The sequence below is a fragment of the Anser cygnoides genome, chromosome 16 (assembly GCF_040182565.1).
Source record: "Anser cygnoides isolate HZ-2024a breed goose chromosome 16, Taihu_goose_T2T_genome, whole genome shotgun sequence".
Taxonomy (NCBI): Eukaryota; Metazoa; Chordata; class Aves; order Anseriformes; family Anatidae; genus Anser; species Anser cygnoides.
In genome coordinates this window covers 16,159,090-16,172,897 of record NC_089888.1, presented here as the reverse complement: position 1 = coordinate 16,172,897, position 13,808 = coordinate 16,159,090, and the positions used below count along the sequence as shown (strand labels likewise).

The following is a 13,808-nucleotide window of genomic DNA, read 5'->3' as shown; positions in this document are numbered from 1 at the left end:
ATCTCTTCTGTTTCCCAGTCTGGTCCAAAAGGCTGATGCTCCTTTCCAGGGTATTGGAGACGTGGTCAAACCTGGCTCCAGGTGCTGTGCTAGTGTAAAATGCATCCCGCGTTTGAGCTGATGCTGAATGAGGATTTACAGTACAGCTATTCTGCCAGGTTCCACCCACCTGACTCTTTCCTCTTCTGTTCCTACTAACCCACTGCCTCGGCCCCACTTACTGGCTGGTGGCGGAGCAGAGATGTGTGCCGGTATCCTTCACGGAGTATCAGATGAAGAGGAAAACACAGGGTGGAGTCATCTTTTGCACAAAGGAAACATTGAAGTATCGTTTCTGACTTGGGTGGATTTTTAGGTGGCTGGGGAGAGATTAAACAGGATCTTAACACATTCACAGCCCCCTTCCCACTTCATTTTCCTGTGAATCTGTTGCTGTCATGGTATCTTTCAGAGGGTATTTTTAGCTTTGCTCCACCCCCCCCCCCCCCCCCCCCCCCGCCCGTATCAGGCTTTTGAATGGAAACAGATTTCTATGGCAGAACAGAATAAGCCATTTCACGAGGCATTTTGTTATGGGTAGAAGAGACGGGAATCTGAATGTTCATTTTAAATGACATATCCCCTTTGTAATCAGCAAATTGTGCTTGCTGTGGTGAGTGCCAGCAGAAAGCTGTCCTGGCTCATCTGGAGGCAGCTAGGTGCGTACCCTGGCAGCCTGCTGCTGTGGGGGACAGGCTGCGGGGGGGACGGACAGCTCCTTCACACCCTTCTCTGGCCCTTTGGAGCCATCATCCGGGTGGCCCAACATGAAGGGCTGCAGCACTGGGAGTGGTCCTGCAGGTTTTCCTCTCTAATCATCCTGTTGGGGAACGGTACCCCTGCATACGAGAGAAGCAATTAAATGTTTTCATTAGATGCACTATTGATCTGGCGGTGTCTCTGCTGGCAGGAGCTCCTGCTGAGCATGGGACGGCATGGCACCTGACAAAATGCTGAGTCTCATCTTTGCCAGTGACCAGAGGGAGGTGGCAAAAGTCACAAAGCAGGGAGTGATGCTGTGCGAAGGTGTGAGGCACCCCTCGCCGGACAGCGAGGTCTACTGCTTTCCAAGGGAAGGTGGAATTTTTGCCAAGAACACAAACCCAACAGTGATGCTCACCTTTGGGTCAGGAAACTTCCAGCCTGAATTCTCAGTAGTATTGCCTTTTAGGAGAGATTTATTACAACTCCTGATAGGTGATGTTGTTCTACCACTACTCTGCAGAAACAAAAATACCCTTTGAGGTCTGGTCTGGGCCAGGGTATACGCATGCCTATGTGAAGCAGGGACCATTACCTCTGCAAATTCATTGGGGCTTTTCCTTGGGGAGCCAAAAAAATGCTTTCTGATAGTATGGCATGAGTACATCCTTGTTGGTTACCTTGGTCTAATGTGTAATACATCTGTAAGAAATACAGCTGACTTTAGGATGACTGTTGAAAGTAATAAAGGGGGTACAGGTAGAGAAAACACAGCTGCTCCTGCTGTGTTTTGGTGGCAATTTCCACTGTAGCTATAAGCCTGCCTGGCCGCTTCCATGCTGTTGCGTTGAAGCTCAGTCCCACCACATGTGGGCAGGACAACCTGCAAGGCCAGAGTTTCCCATGGTGTTGTGGTCCACGGTCATCTGCTGAGTGCTGGCTGGGCTGTTCTTGCTTAGATCACCGGAGCTGATGTGGTCGCAGTGTGGGGTGGAGCTGTGCACATCTGGATCTCTACTCAGGTGTGTTTCGTGCTCCACTAAGCTGCCCTGGGGCTGCCGTGCTGCTCTGCCCTACTCGTGTTCTCATTCTGGTGGACAAGTGGAGGGGACAGCGTGAATCCTTGTCCCCTCCCTTGCCCTCTGTTCGTAGAATATCCCGAGTTGGAAGGGACCAAAAGATCATCTAGTCCAACTCCTAGGTCCCTAAAGGACCACCCAGAAAATCAGACCATCTGTCTGAGAGTGTTATCCAAACGCTTCTTGAACTCAGCAGGCTTGGTGCCGTGACCATCCCCGTTGCAGCTTCGAGCCATTCCCTCGGGTCCTATCGCTGATCTCCAGAGAGGAGATCAGCGCCTGCCCCTCCACTCCCCGTCTTGAGGAAGGACTGATGAACATTTTTGCAATGCTCTGGCCTAGATTTGAGCAAGCTGGGCATGACATACGGCTTCCTCCTAACCCCCGCGAGTAGCTGAGCCTGCCAGCATTGCTGGCTGGGCTCTGCCCCTTGCAAGGACTGCAGCATTTGTCGGGCTGATTCAGCCTCCTGCCTGTGGTCAGTGTCCCAGTGCCTGCTTTGACAGCCAGCACTCACGCTTGCCCTGTCAGGGTCAGGCTGGATAATTGCTATGAGTTTGTGACAATGTGGGTCATCGTGGGATGTTTCCAAGCCGGAGGCACTTGTCTGTGGCTGAAATGGCGTACGGCAGGCTTGCGCTGGGAGAGCTGCGTGGCAGAGATCGCGATACAATCTAGCAGGCATTTTTGCTAGCAGGAGTGTTACAGGGAGGCAGAAGCTAGCAGGGATGGGGGAGGGTTTGCTCTCAGATGCCTGCCTTCTCAGAGCACTTCATTAATATGATATTAATTGATGCAGTAGCTCAGATCCCAAAGTGTCTCCCTGCTGAAACGCAGCCAGCCCCGGTGAAACCTGCTTCAGCAGCAGCAGCAAAGAGGAAGGACGGATGCTCTGTGGCTGATGGGGAGCACAGGGCTTTGTTTGGCAGCGCACATGTGCTGGCGCTATAGCGCACGCAGATGGGGGATGCTGGGTGCCTCTGCCCTGCCCTTGGTGTCTGCCCCCTGCATCTTCCTGCTCTGGGGGGACGAGTTGCCCCCGGGGTGCTGGGCTGCTGACAGATGGGAGCTGGGCTTCTGCTCCCGGGTGGGCCGACAGGCTGCTGCGTGCCTGCTTGCCCCTCTCCGCCGCTCGACTCGCCCTCGAGCTGGGATGGAGAAGGCCGAGTGTGTGGGGGCTGCTGGTGGGGCTCCTCCACCTGCGTCCTCGGCCGGGGCAGCACCTGCCTGAGAGGAGGAGGCAGGAGCAGGAACGGAGTCTGCTGTGGGATCGAGGGGTGTGAGGAGTCAGGAAGGTGAAGCTGCTCTTTCTTCCCTGGACTTTACCCCATGCAGTGAAGGGACGCTGGCCAGGGCCTTGCTGCCAGCCGTGTCCCCTGGGATGGCCTGGGCAGTAAATTCTCCCTGCTTAAAGGTGATTTTGTTTCCCTGGAGGTGCTGAAGCTCCTGGCTTACTGCATCAGGTCTGATGGACAGCGTAACGTCCTGTCCTTGTTCGCAGTGATGTGGACTGGAGCCAGCTGCAATATCTGAGCTAGCTGCTGAAGGCTGACAGTGTAAATGCTCGGATGCTGCGTGTCACCTTGTGCTGCTTAGGGACTCTGTCCAAATGGAAGTGGAACAGCTTTTGTGCCCTGAGCAAGCTTTTGAGAAAGTTGCTGTGGATCTGTGTTGCTCCTGTGGAGCCAAAGCCTGCTCTTGGCACTTCCACGCAGTGCAAGCTGCGTAGGGCTGCGTGCGGCTGACTTTTGTTGACAGGGAGTGAAAGGGTTTTACTGCATCTGTGTGAAATGTGGAACAAGTGAGCTCTGAGTCCTTGATGCTGAGTGCTCAAAGGGCTTTTGGTTTCTTTTTGTTTGTTTGTTTATGATGTTGTGAGGCGATTGAATTTTGCATAAGCAAGTTATCCTGCTTTTGCATTTGTGCTTATGAGAGGATTGCCTGTGCGTGTTGAACTTATATTTGAAAATTAACCTTTGTAAAAAAGGAGGAGGTGTCCTTGCTGTGCTATAGGACATTGCTACTTCCTTTATGTAACTGTAGGGACCACTGGGCTGCAGCTCTTCCCTGTAGCTGCAAGGGTCTCCTTTATTTTTTCCTTCCTCCATTAGACATAGCTGTCATCCAACACATGGCTCTGAAAATGCTGTTGCAGGATCCAATTCTTGGAGCGTTTCCTTTTAAAACTGCTCATTTTACTACTGGTATGCCAAACCTGCCCGTCTCTCTGTGGATGGGTGAGCCAGACTGTTTCCCCATGTATTGTGCGTCATTGCCCAGGAGGAGAGTCCTGCAGACCAGATGTTGCCCTCACTGCCCCTTGCCTGGGCTCTCATTGTCAGAGGGGCCGTGCAGGTGAGACAGAGGGACAGAAGACAATGACATGGCACAGATGGCCCTGAAATGAGAACTTGGGTAGCAATTGGCCGTGCAAGCCAAGAATGTATCTGTTTCACTTCTCAGACGTGTCTTGGTTCTGCAGTGCTGCCTGTAGTAAATACTTGCTTTTACCAGTCAGATTAGCAGAGCTGGCTCTGAACACATGCAGCGAGCAGATATGCTGCTTTAGAAGGTGCTGTTTTCACGTCACTCTCTTTGAGAGTAAAGCTGCATTTAAAGAAATCTGTAGTGGAAATTCTTCAGCAAGCGGATTTGTATGGTGTCTAAACGCAGTGCTTGAGCGGTTTGGGCACCATCTTGTGATGGAACGCCTGGCTACTGTCTGTCCATGTGCCTGTCATCATCCCTGGGAAGATATTTTTTTTTCCTTTTAACCAAATCCGATTTCTTCTTTGCAGGTTCTGAATTGTGCCTGAGCAGAGTGCTGAGATAAGTCCCTGGAAGCAGTGTGAGTTTATCTTGAAAGCCTTTATTCTCCTTTCTAGATCTCATGTAAGACCACCTGGGTTTTGTAGGGTAGAAGGGCTTGTGCTGGCTGGTGGCAGGAGATTGGAGATGGTGCTGCAGTATGAAAGAGGTTCGTGTGGTGGCTGGTTCTTTGCTAGAAACCCACATAGGATTACAGGAAACCTGGCCTGCTACTGTTGAAGTGCAGAAGTGTTGGAATTAGGATTCTTATGGTTTTTCTAATGTGTTGGGATTTTTCCTATTTTAGGAGTTAGGCAATAGCCCATTTGCCAACAGGAAGGCTCCTACCAGCTGTCTGAGTCTTTGCTTACTGACAAAGCTGTTTTGGGGCATCACACTTACATTAAGTTTCCATGTGCTTTTTTGTGCAGCCTTTTTGGGGAAGGCAGTGCATTTGCAAACCAGCAAAATGTGCCACTGTGTTTTGTGAGGAGGTCCCAGGGTTACAGGTGGGGTTGGGCACGGCTGGCATGAAGTGTGTCCCAGGTTTGCAACTTGGAGTGGAAGACAAGTGAGGACAGAGATCTGAGCCACAGATTTAAACTTTTGGGGAACCTGAAAGAGTGAAGGCCTTGTGGCCCAGACCTTCTTGGAGAGGGCTGTTAACACCTTGGGGCCCTCCGGGTGGGTGGTCTGCTCTGCTCTAGTGCCTTGGTGCAGGTCTGCATTACACTGTCCCTGTGAAACCAGCCACGAGCTTCTTCTGTAGGACATGTGGCGGGGGACATCTGGGAGGATGAGGTCTAGCCTCTGCTGTAGCTCTCTGACCTGTGAGTTGAGCTTGAGAGGAGGGCAGTGCAGCAGGTCTACCTCTGCTCCAGAGCCAGAACGCAGGGAAGGTGGTGGTGTCTGTAAACTGGGGGCAACGAGCTCGACATCTGCAGTGGATTGAAAGCACCTTACTGAAGAAATGATGAATGTGGCTGCAGCTGCTGTTTGTCATGGTCTGTGATGTCCCAGGTGGCATGCAGTTCAAGCACAACGCCGAGCCTGTTGGGCCTTTGCTCCCGGCTGGCAGCACTCCTTTACTGCTCCTGCTGCCTGGGGGACGGCTCTGAGCCTCACAGGCTTTGTGCAGCGTGGGTGCATTGGGTGGTGGTTTCCAAGTCTCCAGTCTTGCCTCTGTACCTCCTCCAGCACCCTGCGGTCCTGGCTGTTGCTGGTCACAACACCATGCACTGAGGGTATGGGTCCTGCCTGTCTGAGGCAGGCAGTGCTCAGGATATGGGCAGGGACTCCACATCCTTGCTGAGAGCTGCAGATGTGCTCCTTGGGGCTGGAGGTGTCCTTGGATCTGAACAGAACAGCTTGTTAGTTCTTATGAGCAGTTCCTCACCAGCAGAGAGCTAGGAGACTGGCCCTCCAGAGGGCTACTTTGCAGGTCCAGTTCTGCCCATGTCCGGAGGGAAAACAAGGAGCACAGGGTTTCCTGTCCCTCCTCTCTGTGCTGCATAGACATTTGGGTGTTGGAATACCAGTTTTGGAATTAGAGAGGTAGAAGTGCAGTTCGAGTCTCGAGTGTTGGTTGCACGTGACCCTGCGTCACCACGTGCCTCAGTTCCCCTCTGGCATGGGGTAGGTGTCTGAGTGCTGCTGCTCTGGGGTTCTGAGTGAGGAAGGCTGCCTGGCGTGGGAGCGTTTGGCTGCTATGTTTGCTGTGCTGTGTTTGCTGTGTTTGCCTGCCAGGAAGCTTTGCCCCTGTGCTAGAGGGGTGAGTCCCTGTCTTTACAACAAGACTGTTGAGGTTCCCCTGCAGAGCCGCCCCCTTCTTGCTACAAGCTCCTTTTTCTTCCCTCTCTGGGGAGAGGAGTGTTCCTTCCCGTCCTGGGCAGCTCCTGCCTGCCCTGCACGGCTCCCTCTGCTCTGGGTCTGTGTTTAAGACTGTCCCTGAGAAATGCTGGGGAGCCCCCAAGGGCTCCTTGCTCCCTTCTCACTGAACGTGAGCATGGCTGTGCTGGAGGGGGCTGGGGCAGGTGGACAGCGTGCAATCAAGCCCAGTGGGTGAGGTGTGGGTTGATGGGGATGGAGAGCAGGAAGAAACCTCCTCTGGCACTCCCCTGTGCTGGGTGCCACACCAGAAGCTGTGAGTGAGCCCTGCTGCGACTCCCGGCACCCCGCCATGCCCTTGGCTTTTCTGGCAGCCTTGGTGCCCTGGGTGCAGCGGGATGTCAGTGGCCCAGCTCTGGGTGCATTGGGTTTCTTGTGTCTCTTTCTTGCTTGTGCTTTGTTTAACAGGTGTCCTTGCTAGCTGTGCGAGGCACAGATGCACCAGCAACTTGGAGAAAACACTTGCACGTTGAAGCAGAACTGATTTGTTGCTGTGCAGTTTGGGGAGGCTTGCTGAGCCACGCACTGGGGTGACAGCATGGAGCCTGCGGGCCCAGCTGCCTGGCAGGTCCCGGCAAGCAGAGCCTCGCTGGGGCAGCACGTGTGGCCTGACCCGCTGCTGTGCTGTGGAGGGTGTCCCTGCCCTTCTGGGGGGGCTTGTGATGCTCCCAGTCTTGGCACAACTATCAGCCTTTCATTCCTCTACGTTTCTGCATCTTCCTCACAGCTGATTGTACCTCATCAATATCATGAAGGGCTTGCTGCTGAATTTTGGCAGGCAGAGGTGAAGAGGAAGAACTCTCCTTGGGAGCTTGCTCTAAGGAGGTGGCCTTCCTCCTGGAAAGTCATGCACAAGACTTGACTGGAGGAAATGAATCCACTGCTTTCCACTTTGAATCCACTGCTTTTGGCCCTGAACAGGGCTCTTTTGGGGCTGAAGATCAAAGAATTACAGAATGGTTAGGGTTGGAAGGAGAACACCTGGTCCAATCCCTCTGCTCAAGCAGGGACACCCAGAGCAGGCTGCCCAGAATCATATTCAGATAGATTTTGAAGAACTCTTGAGGAGGAGGGAGACTCCACAACCTCTGGGCAACCTGTGCCAGTGCTTTTGTCCCTTGTACAGTAAAGAAGAGGACTAAGACTGTACGGTATTTGCTGGTCAGCTTGCCTGAGAGCTCATGCTTGCCTTTAGCAGGGAAAAGAGGTTGAGAGAAGGCAGGGCCGAGTGTTTGACTAAGCTGGGTTCCCTGTATTGGCTCCTCTTGCTCTGGGTACTCTACACCTGCAGCTGCTCACACTCTTCTTTCCCAGCTCTCTGCTTGAAGGCTGGGCTTGTGGTTTCCTGGCTGTCTGCTTCTGCGTCCTTCTTGAGGCTGATCTCCCTGGCTGCTATGTGCCAGTGCAAGACAGCAAACCCCATGGATAGTGCCTTCCTCTGCTTGCTTTTGCCTGTGAGCAGATTGCCACAGAGGCAGCAGGTGACTTGGAGTGTGGACAGGAGCTGCTTTCTGCGGTCACTGGTGGAGGAGGAGTGTTCCTTGGTGATGCATGGTTGAGATGTCCTAACACCCCTGCCCACTTCTGACACAGGTCTGAGCTATCTGCTTGTCTGTTGCTCCTCAGAGATCAGCCACCCTTCCACAGGACACATGTGCACATGGGTGAATTGGAACTTTTTGCTTCTCCTTCTTAATGCACTAATTTTGCTCTTTGAAGCTGGTCACAGTTACCAGCCTTTGGTTCAGTGTCCCTCCCTCTGCTAAATACGCTGTCTTTGTCTGCTGCTACAAAACAGCCCCAGTCTCTACTGCAGTACCTTCCCTGCATGGCTGTGAGAGCAGGAGGGGAGGAATGGCTGCGGTGCTCCAGGGCTGAGATTGTCGTGGTCCTGACGTCTCCCTGGAGAGCCTGGTCCAACCCAGGCTGATGGCTCTGGAGTGTGTGACCATGGCATCTCCCGAGCAGCCCCTTCCCTGCCACTCCCAAAAAAGTGCAGCGGGGTGTGGAGGCCTGCTGGGCATGGCCAGCTCTTCACATGGCAGCTCTGTCCCCAGTGCAGAGACCCTTGCGCTGTCAGGACGTGCACATGGCGCTGAGATGGGTTAGCCCCATAACTCTGCTTGCAGGCAGTTTCTAATGGCAGCAAAGCACAGGTGAGCACAGAGCAGCTGCTGAGGTCCCTCCCCAGTGCCCCAGGCAGGATTAGCTCCTTATTGTAAGAATTGGCTCAGGAAGTTGCACTAATCACATTTTGCCTGAGAATTGCTTTTGGCCCATTTCATGGAGTAGTTGGGAAGATGAAGGTGTTCTTTCTTCTTTGGTCTGTACCCTGCGCGGTGATGGGACTTTGGCCAGGGCGGTGCTGCCATCCCTGTCCCCCCAGGATGGCCTGGGCACAGCCGCACAGCCCACAGGAGCTGGCACCCACAGTGTGGGGCAGATGTCTGCTCTGTGGCGGTACTGCCCAGGGTGGGTGCTGCGGCACTGTACCCGCTCCACCGCCCTGGCTCAGGGCTGCTGGTGCACTTTCCTCTTCATCCAGGGCCTGTCCTCACTGGGTATGTGTCTTGGTCAATGAAGCTTGCTCTGCACCATTTCAGCTGCTCTGGCGTTGTCTCAGCAAATTGTTTTGTGGTATGTGGCAATGTGCGCCCTGAAGGCTGGCGAGAATGCTGCCAGCTCTCCCTCAAACTCGTATTGAGAAAGGATGGCTTCTGGCCAAACACCCTGCTTGCTTCGGCTGGTACTTTTAACCTCTTCTGTATCGCCTGAGTTAGGAGCCTGGTTTCCCCCAGGTTGCCCTACAGCTGGGATGCACGCCCACTGCTGACACACCCCTGCCTCTCTGCCCAGCCGTTGAAAGTTTCTCTGCCGAGATCCATGCTGGGGCTGTAATCTTGCCCCACCTTTAGGTGTGCATTCAGTGCTGTCTGCTTGGCTGGCAGGAGCTGTGGCTTTCCTTTGAAGATATAGCTTTGCTGCTCCCATGGTTGTGCGTCTCTGAAGGTGTTCTGTAGGGCTGCTGTGCTTGTTCATCTGAGCTTGCAGGGCTCAGCTCTCTCCTGGGTGCAGCTCAGGGATGCCGTGGCTCACCTGCCTCCCACTGCCCATCTGGTGCCAGTCCAGGGGCTGCGCCTGCCGCAGTGGCAGGGTGCTTTTTGGGCCTCTGTGTACAGCTTCTTGGGCTGCTGAGAGGGTCTTCGTCATGGCTGTTATCTTTTATATTGTGGGGTTGCACGGGGTCGCCTGAAAATGGCCAGTTCTCCATCAGGCCATGTGCAGCCCAGGTTCTCAGGTCTCGGCTGGTGTCCTTCGCCCCACTGCGAAGGCTGCAGGACACCTGGTATGGCGATGGGACGGTGGATGGGGCTCTGGAGGGAGCTTTGTGCTGCGGTGAGCAGCTTTTGGAGTCTGAGAGGCAGCTGAACGTGTGGGCTGGAGACTGAGGTTGGACCCCTGTGGTGTCACGTGGGGGCACATGTCCTGCTCCCACGTGCACGTAGTGGCCCAAAGGCTGTTCAGGTAGAGCCGGCGCTGTTTTCCTGCCCTGGAGTCGCATCCGTCATGCGACTGCAGCACAGGCCCCACCTGCCTCGAGCCGAACCGGCCCGGGCCCCATTGGCAGGCTGGCAGGGGGCTGCTGCTCCCTGGGGCACAGCTGTGACCATGCTCCTTCCTGACCCCGAGGCGACGATTCAGTGCTGTGTTTTGGATGAAAAGGGCAGGAGGGCGGGGGAAAGAAAAGGCCTGCTGTAATGCTGTTAGGATTCTGCGTGCTGCCTTCTTCACGAGGTGGCTCGGCTGCGAGTGCCGAGGTGCCGGTATCTGCGTTGCCAAGGAAACGGAGGCTCTTGGTGGCTGGGGAGATGGAGACGGGGCTGGAGCCAGCGTCGTGGCTCTGAGCCGGAGGCCACCCCTCTGCTGCCACCGGCGGCAGCCTGGTGGCTGTTCCCAGGCTTTGTTGCAGAGGCCGCATCAGATGGCATCCATGCCTGCATCTTCCTGCAGAAGTTCCCGAGGTGCTGGTGACAGAAGGCCCGTGAGGGCGTTTCCCTGGTGATCTGGGCCCGGGGCTCCCTGAGGGGGTCCCCCGAAGCCAGGGCAGGCAAGGGAGAGGCTCGCGGAGGTGAGGCAAATGCAAGCACTGCAGGAGTGCAGGTTGGAAACCCAGGTGTTCGAGCCACCTCCACGCAGTTCCCTTGTGCTAGCCCCAAGGGCTCTACTCTTGCCAGAGGGTCTGGTGCTGGTGGGTGGCGCACAGTTTGTCGCAGGTGATGGGTTGGAAGGGAGGTCTTCCCTCTGCTGCTCAGCTCCTCCATCCTGTACATGAGGCATGCGGACCCCCCCTCCTGGGGAGTACAGACTTGTACCCTCTGCTGGAAGGCGCCTGTCATGGGCCACCTTCAGCTGAGGAGCGACCACGGACCAGCCAGCCCGTGGCCTTTGGAGCTGTGCTTTCTGTGGGCCTTCTCCTGTAGGCCCAGAGGTGGGTGCGACCTGTCACCCCTCTGCCAGGGCCGATCTGTGCCTGGTGGCCACGGTGACCTCCTGCCAGCCAGACTGGGACCCATGGGATAGAAGGGGTGGGCTGGGATGGACACAGCTGAGACTTCTTGTCTGTAGCCCAGGGCAGCGCAGATCAATGTAGGAGCTGTCGCTGCCTCTGTTCCCTTTGTCCTGGCTGTGGTGTGGTCCCCAGTTGAGCTGCAAGGACAGGAGCCGCACCATCCTGTGCCTGGCTCTGCTTGGCACAAACACCCTCACAGTGCGTGCTGGGGAGGTGCTGCTGCTTCTGGCAGCGAGGCTGTGCCCAGGTGGTCAAAAGCGTGTTGTGTGGCAGGGCTGTCCTGGGGCACCATGGTGGGGCTGAGAGCTCGCCTCTAGTTCTGCAGAACTCGCATCCAGACCTGGCAGGTGTCGGCTAAACCATGATGATAGTTTGAAAATGTTTCTCTGCCTGCCAGATCAGGGGAAAAAGTTTTGATCAGGAACTTTGCGCATCACGTAAACTTTAATCTTTTTGCTGATTGCTTCAGCGGTAAAACATTAATTTCTTTTTTTGTGCCATGACTGCTGAATGGTGCTTCCCCACTGCAGGGTGAGCTTAGCTGCGACCCCAGGCACAGCCAGCTGGATCCTGATCCCCCAGTTTAGGTCTGTCTGCAGCAACCTCCTGGGCAGGGCTTTGTGCCCCCGCATGCCTGTGTTACTTAGTGGAACTTTCCTACCACCCCTGTGTGACAGCAGGAAGCTCTGGTAGGCCTTTCACTGGTTCTCACTGAGGGCTCTGCCCTTGGGTGCGGTGGAAAGGAGAGGCTTAGTTCAGTTGTAGTTTTTTTTATTGTTTGTTTGTTTGTTTTTAACCTCCCCAGCCTTTCCTTTTCTTGTCATTTAATTGTCCAAGTTCCCTGAGTGCCTGTCACCTGCTTGAGGGGGGGGTGGGGGGTGGGACAGAATTTGAGACTCATCAAATCTAGAAGAGATTCTGCAAGCAATAAGCATACGTCTTCTGGGAGCTGGAGAGAGATTAAACAGTGAGGGGGAAAAAAAAAAACTGCTGAGGATTGTCCAAGAGGTAAATGGAAGGGCTGGGGGAGAGCAACAGAAAACTAGCAATATTTGCTTACTAGCAGTTGCCCCCCTCATCCCTGGGAGGCCTGCTGGGATGATGGGTTCCCCAGGGAAGACCTGGCTGGATGTTGAGGGGGGAAAGCAAGGCTGGAGCTGTTTTACAGCGGGAACTGGGGGTCTCAGTGTGTCTCTCCCATTTTGGTATTGGCGTAAGTTTGTGCATCTGTTTGTCAGAACTGTATTTGTGCATCATCTGTATAACTGACTGTGATATCCCCGTCTACCCAGGGAGTCTCTGCTCCTTACTCTGGAAAAAGCGGGTGCTCATCTGTTCCTGTGCAAGCTTTCCCTCTGCAGCTCCCTTGCAGTGGGGGAGCATTTGCTGTAATCTTGCTCAACAGGGTTATTCCTTCTTGGAAATCTGATTGTGTGTGGAAAGTGGAAGAGAGGTGCCAAGAATGAAAAGGGTTAAAATTAAGCAGCAGACTTGGTGCCATACCTGGGCTGGGTTCTTTCCTGGGCTCTGCAGGGGCACCGGGCAAGGTGCGCACTGCCTTGGGCAGCAGAGGGGCACCCGCCGGCTGGCTGCCTGGCCCTGGGTTGCAGGCAGCGACTGCTGTGTTTGAAACCTGCCTGGGCACGGGGACTTTGACTTTCTGCTGAAGAGAGGAAAAAAATGAATTTTGATCTTTGTATTTGCAAATAATACAAAGCAAACGAGATGAATTGGTGGCGTTGTTTGCAGTCTTGGGACAAGTTTAAACCAGTGCCTGGGGAGGTGTCGGCAGCTCAGCCTCTAGCAGGAGCAGTCTGCTGTGCGTAGCAGCTTCCAGGTGCACGAGGGAGCGTGGTGTGGGCATCAGCAGAGGAGCTCCTTGTGCTAGCCAGCTGCTAATCTGTCCTCACTCAGAAATGAGCCGAAAAACAGCATACCTTGCAGGCACTGTCCAAAAAGATGTTTGCAAGAACAGTTCCTTCACTGAGCTGCAGCTCCTGATTGGTTTCACTTACTGATTTGCTTCTTTTCTTCCTGTGGACTTGTATCACTTTCTTCCTTACAAAGAAATTTTGCGATGTTTGGAAGAATTCCTCCAACATGTTGGTCTGTATCAGTTGGGAAGCAGCAGCAACGCTGAGGGTTGTGATTTGCCCTTGGTGCAGAGCACTCCCTTCTTATGCCCCCAAAGGCTCTGTCCCATGGGTTGGCATGTTACGGAGGTGGAGAAGTGCTGTCCCGGGCTCGTTGCTGGTTACAACCAGTGATCTGTAGAGCAGCAAATGTGAGCATGGCGTGGTGGAGGATGGAGGCAGTGTGGCAGGTTGGGAATCCTGCTCTGCTGGCGTGGCTGATTGCCGGTGTGCAGGGAGCAGGTTGTTTGGGCAGGTGCTTCTGGATTTGTAAGGCTTTGCTGAGCGTGGCTGTGTCCTCAGCACTTGGAGCTCAGGGCCTTGGGGGAGGAGAGCCAAGCTGGAAAGGGTTATGCTGGCCAGAGCACAGGGGGAGCCCTGAAGCATTGCTGTCCTTGGGAAAGCAGGTTGTGTGGTGCTATGGAAGTGCTGCTTCCCGAGCTGTCTGGGCTGGCTGCTTGAGATGGAGCGGAGCGGTTTAGATTTGTTCTTTTCCTTTTTGTATTCATCATTTGTCAGCTTCCAGAAGCAGCAACTGGACTCGGAGTGGAAGGTCTGCCTTGTCTAAAAGCATTGCTCCCTTTCCTCTAG

At 54.4% G+C, this 13,808-nt stretch overlaps 1 protein-coding gene across 16 annotated transcripts in view; it reads left to right on the top strand.

Moving 5' to 3' along the window:
• EPB41L1 (erythrocyte membrane protein band 4.1 like 1) overlaps positions 1–13,808 on the top strand; it is an 80,399-nt gene that overhangs the window by 4,717 nt on the left and 61,874 nt on the right. For 14 of the 16 annotated variants that reach the window (XM_066978579.1, XM_066978581.1, XM_066978578.1 and 11 more), the window contains exon 2: positions 4,619–4,668. The exons of 1 other annotated variant lie outside the window; for it this stretch is intronic. The gene's annotated coding sequence lies outside the window, so the exon portion shown is untranslated. Of the gene's footprint in view, positions 1–4,618; positions 4,669–4,748; positions 10,645–13,808 lie in introns of those variants that run through there. One more of the 16 variants, XM_066978577.1, reaches the window with a different exon arrangement.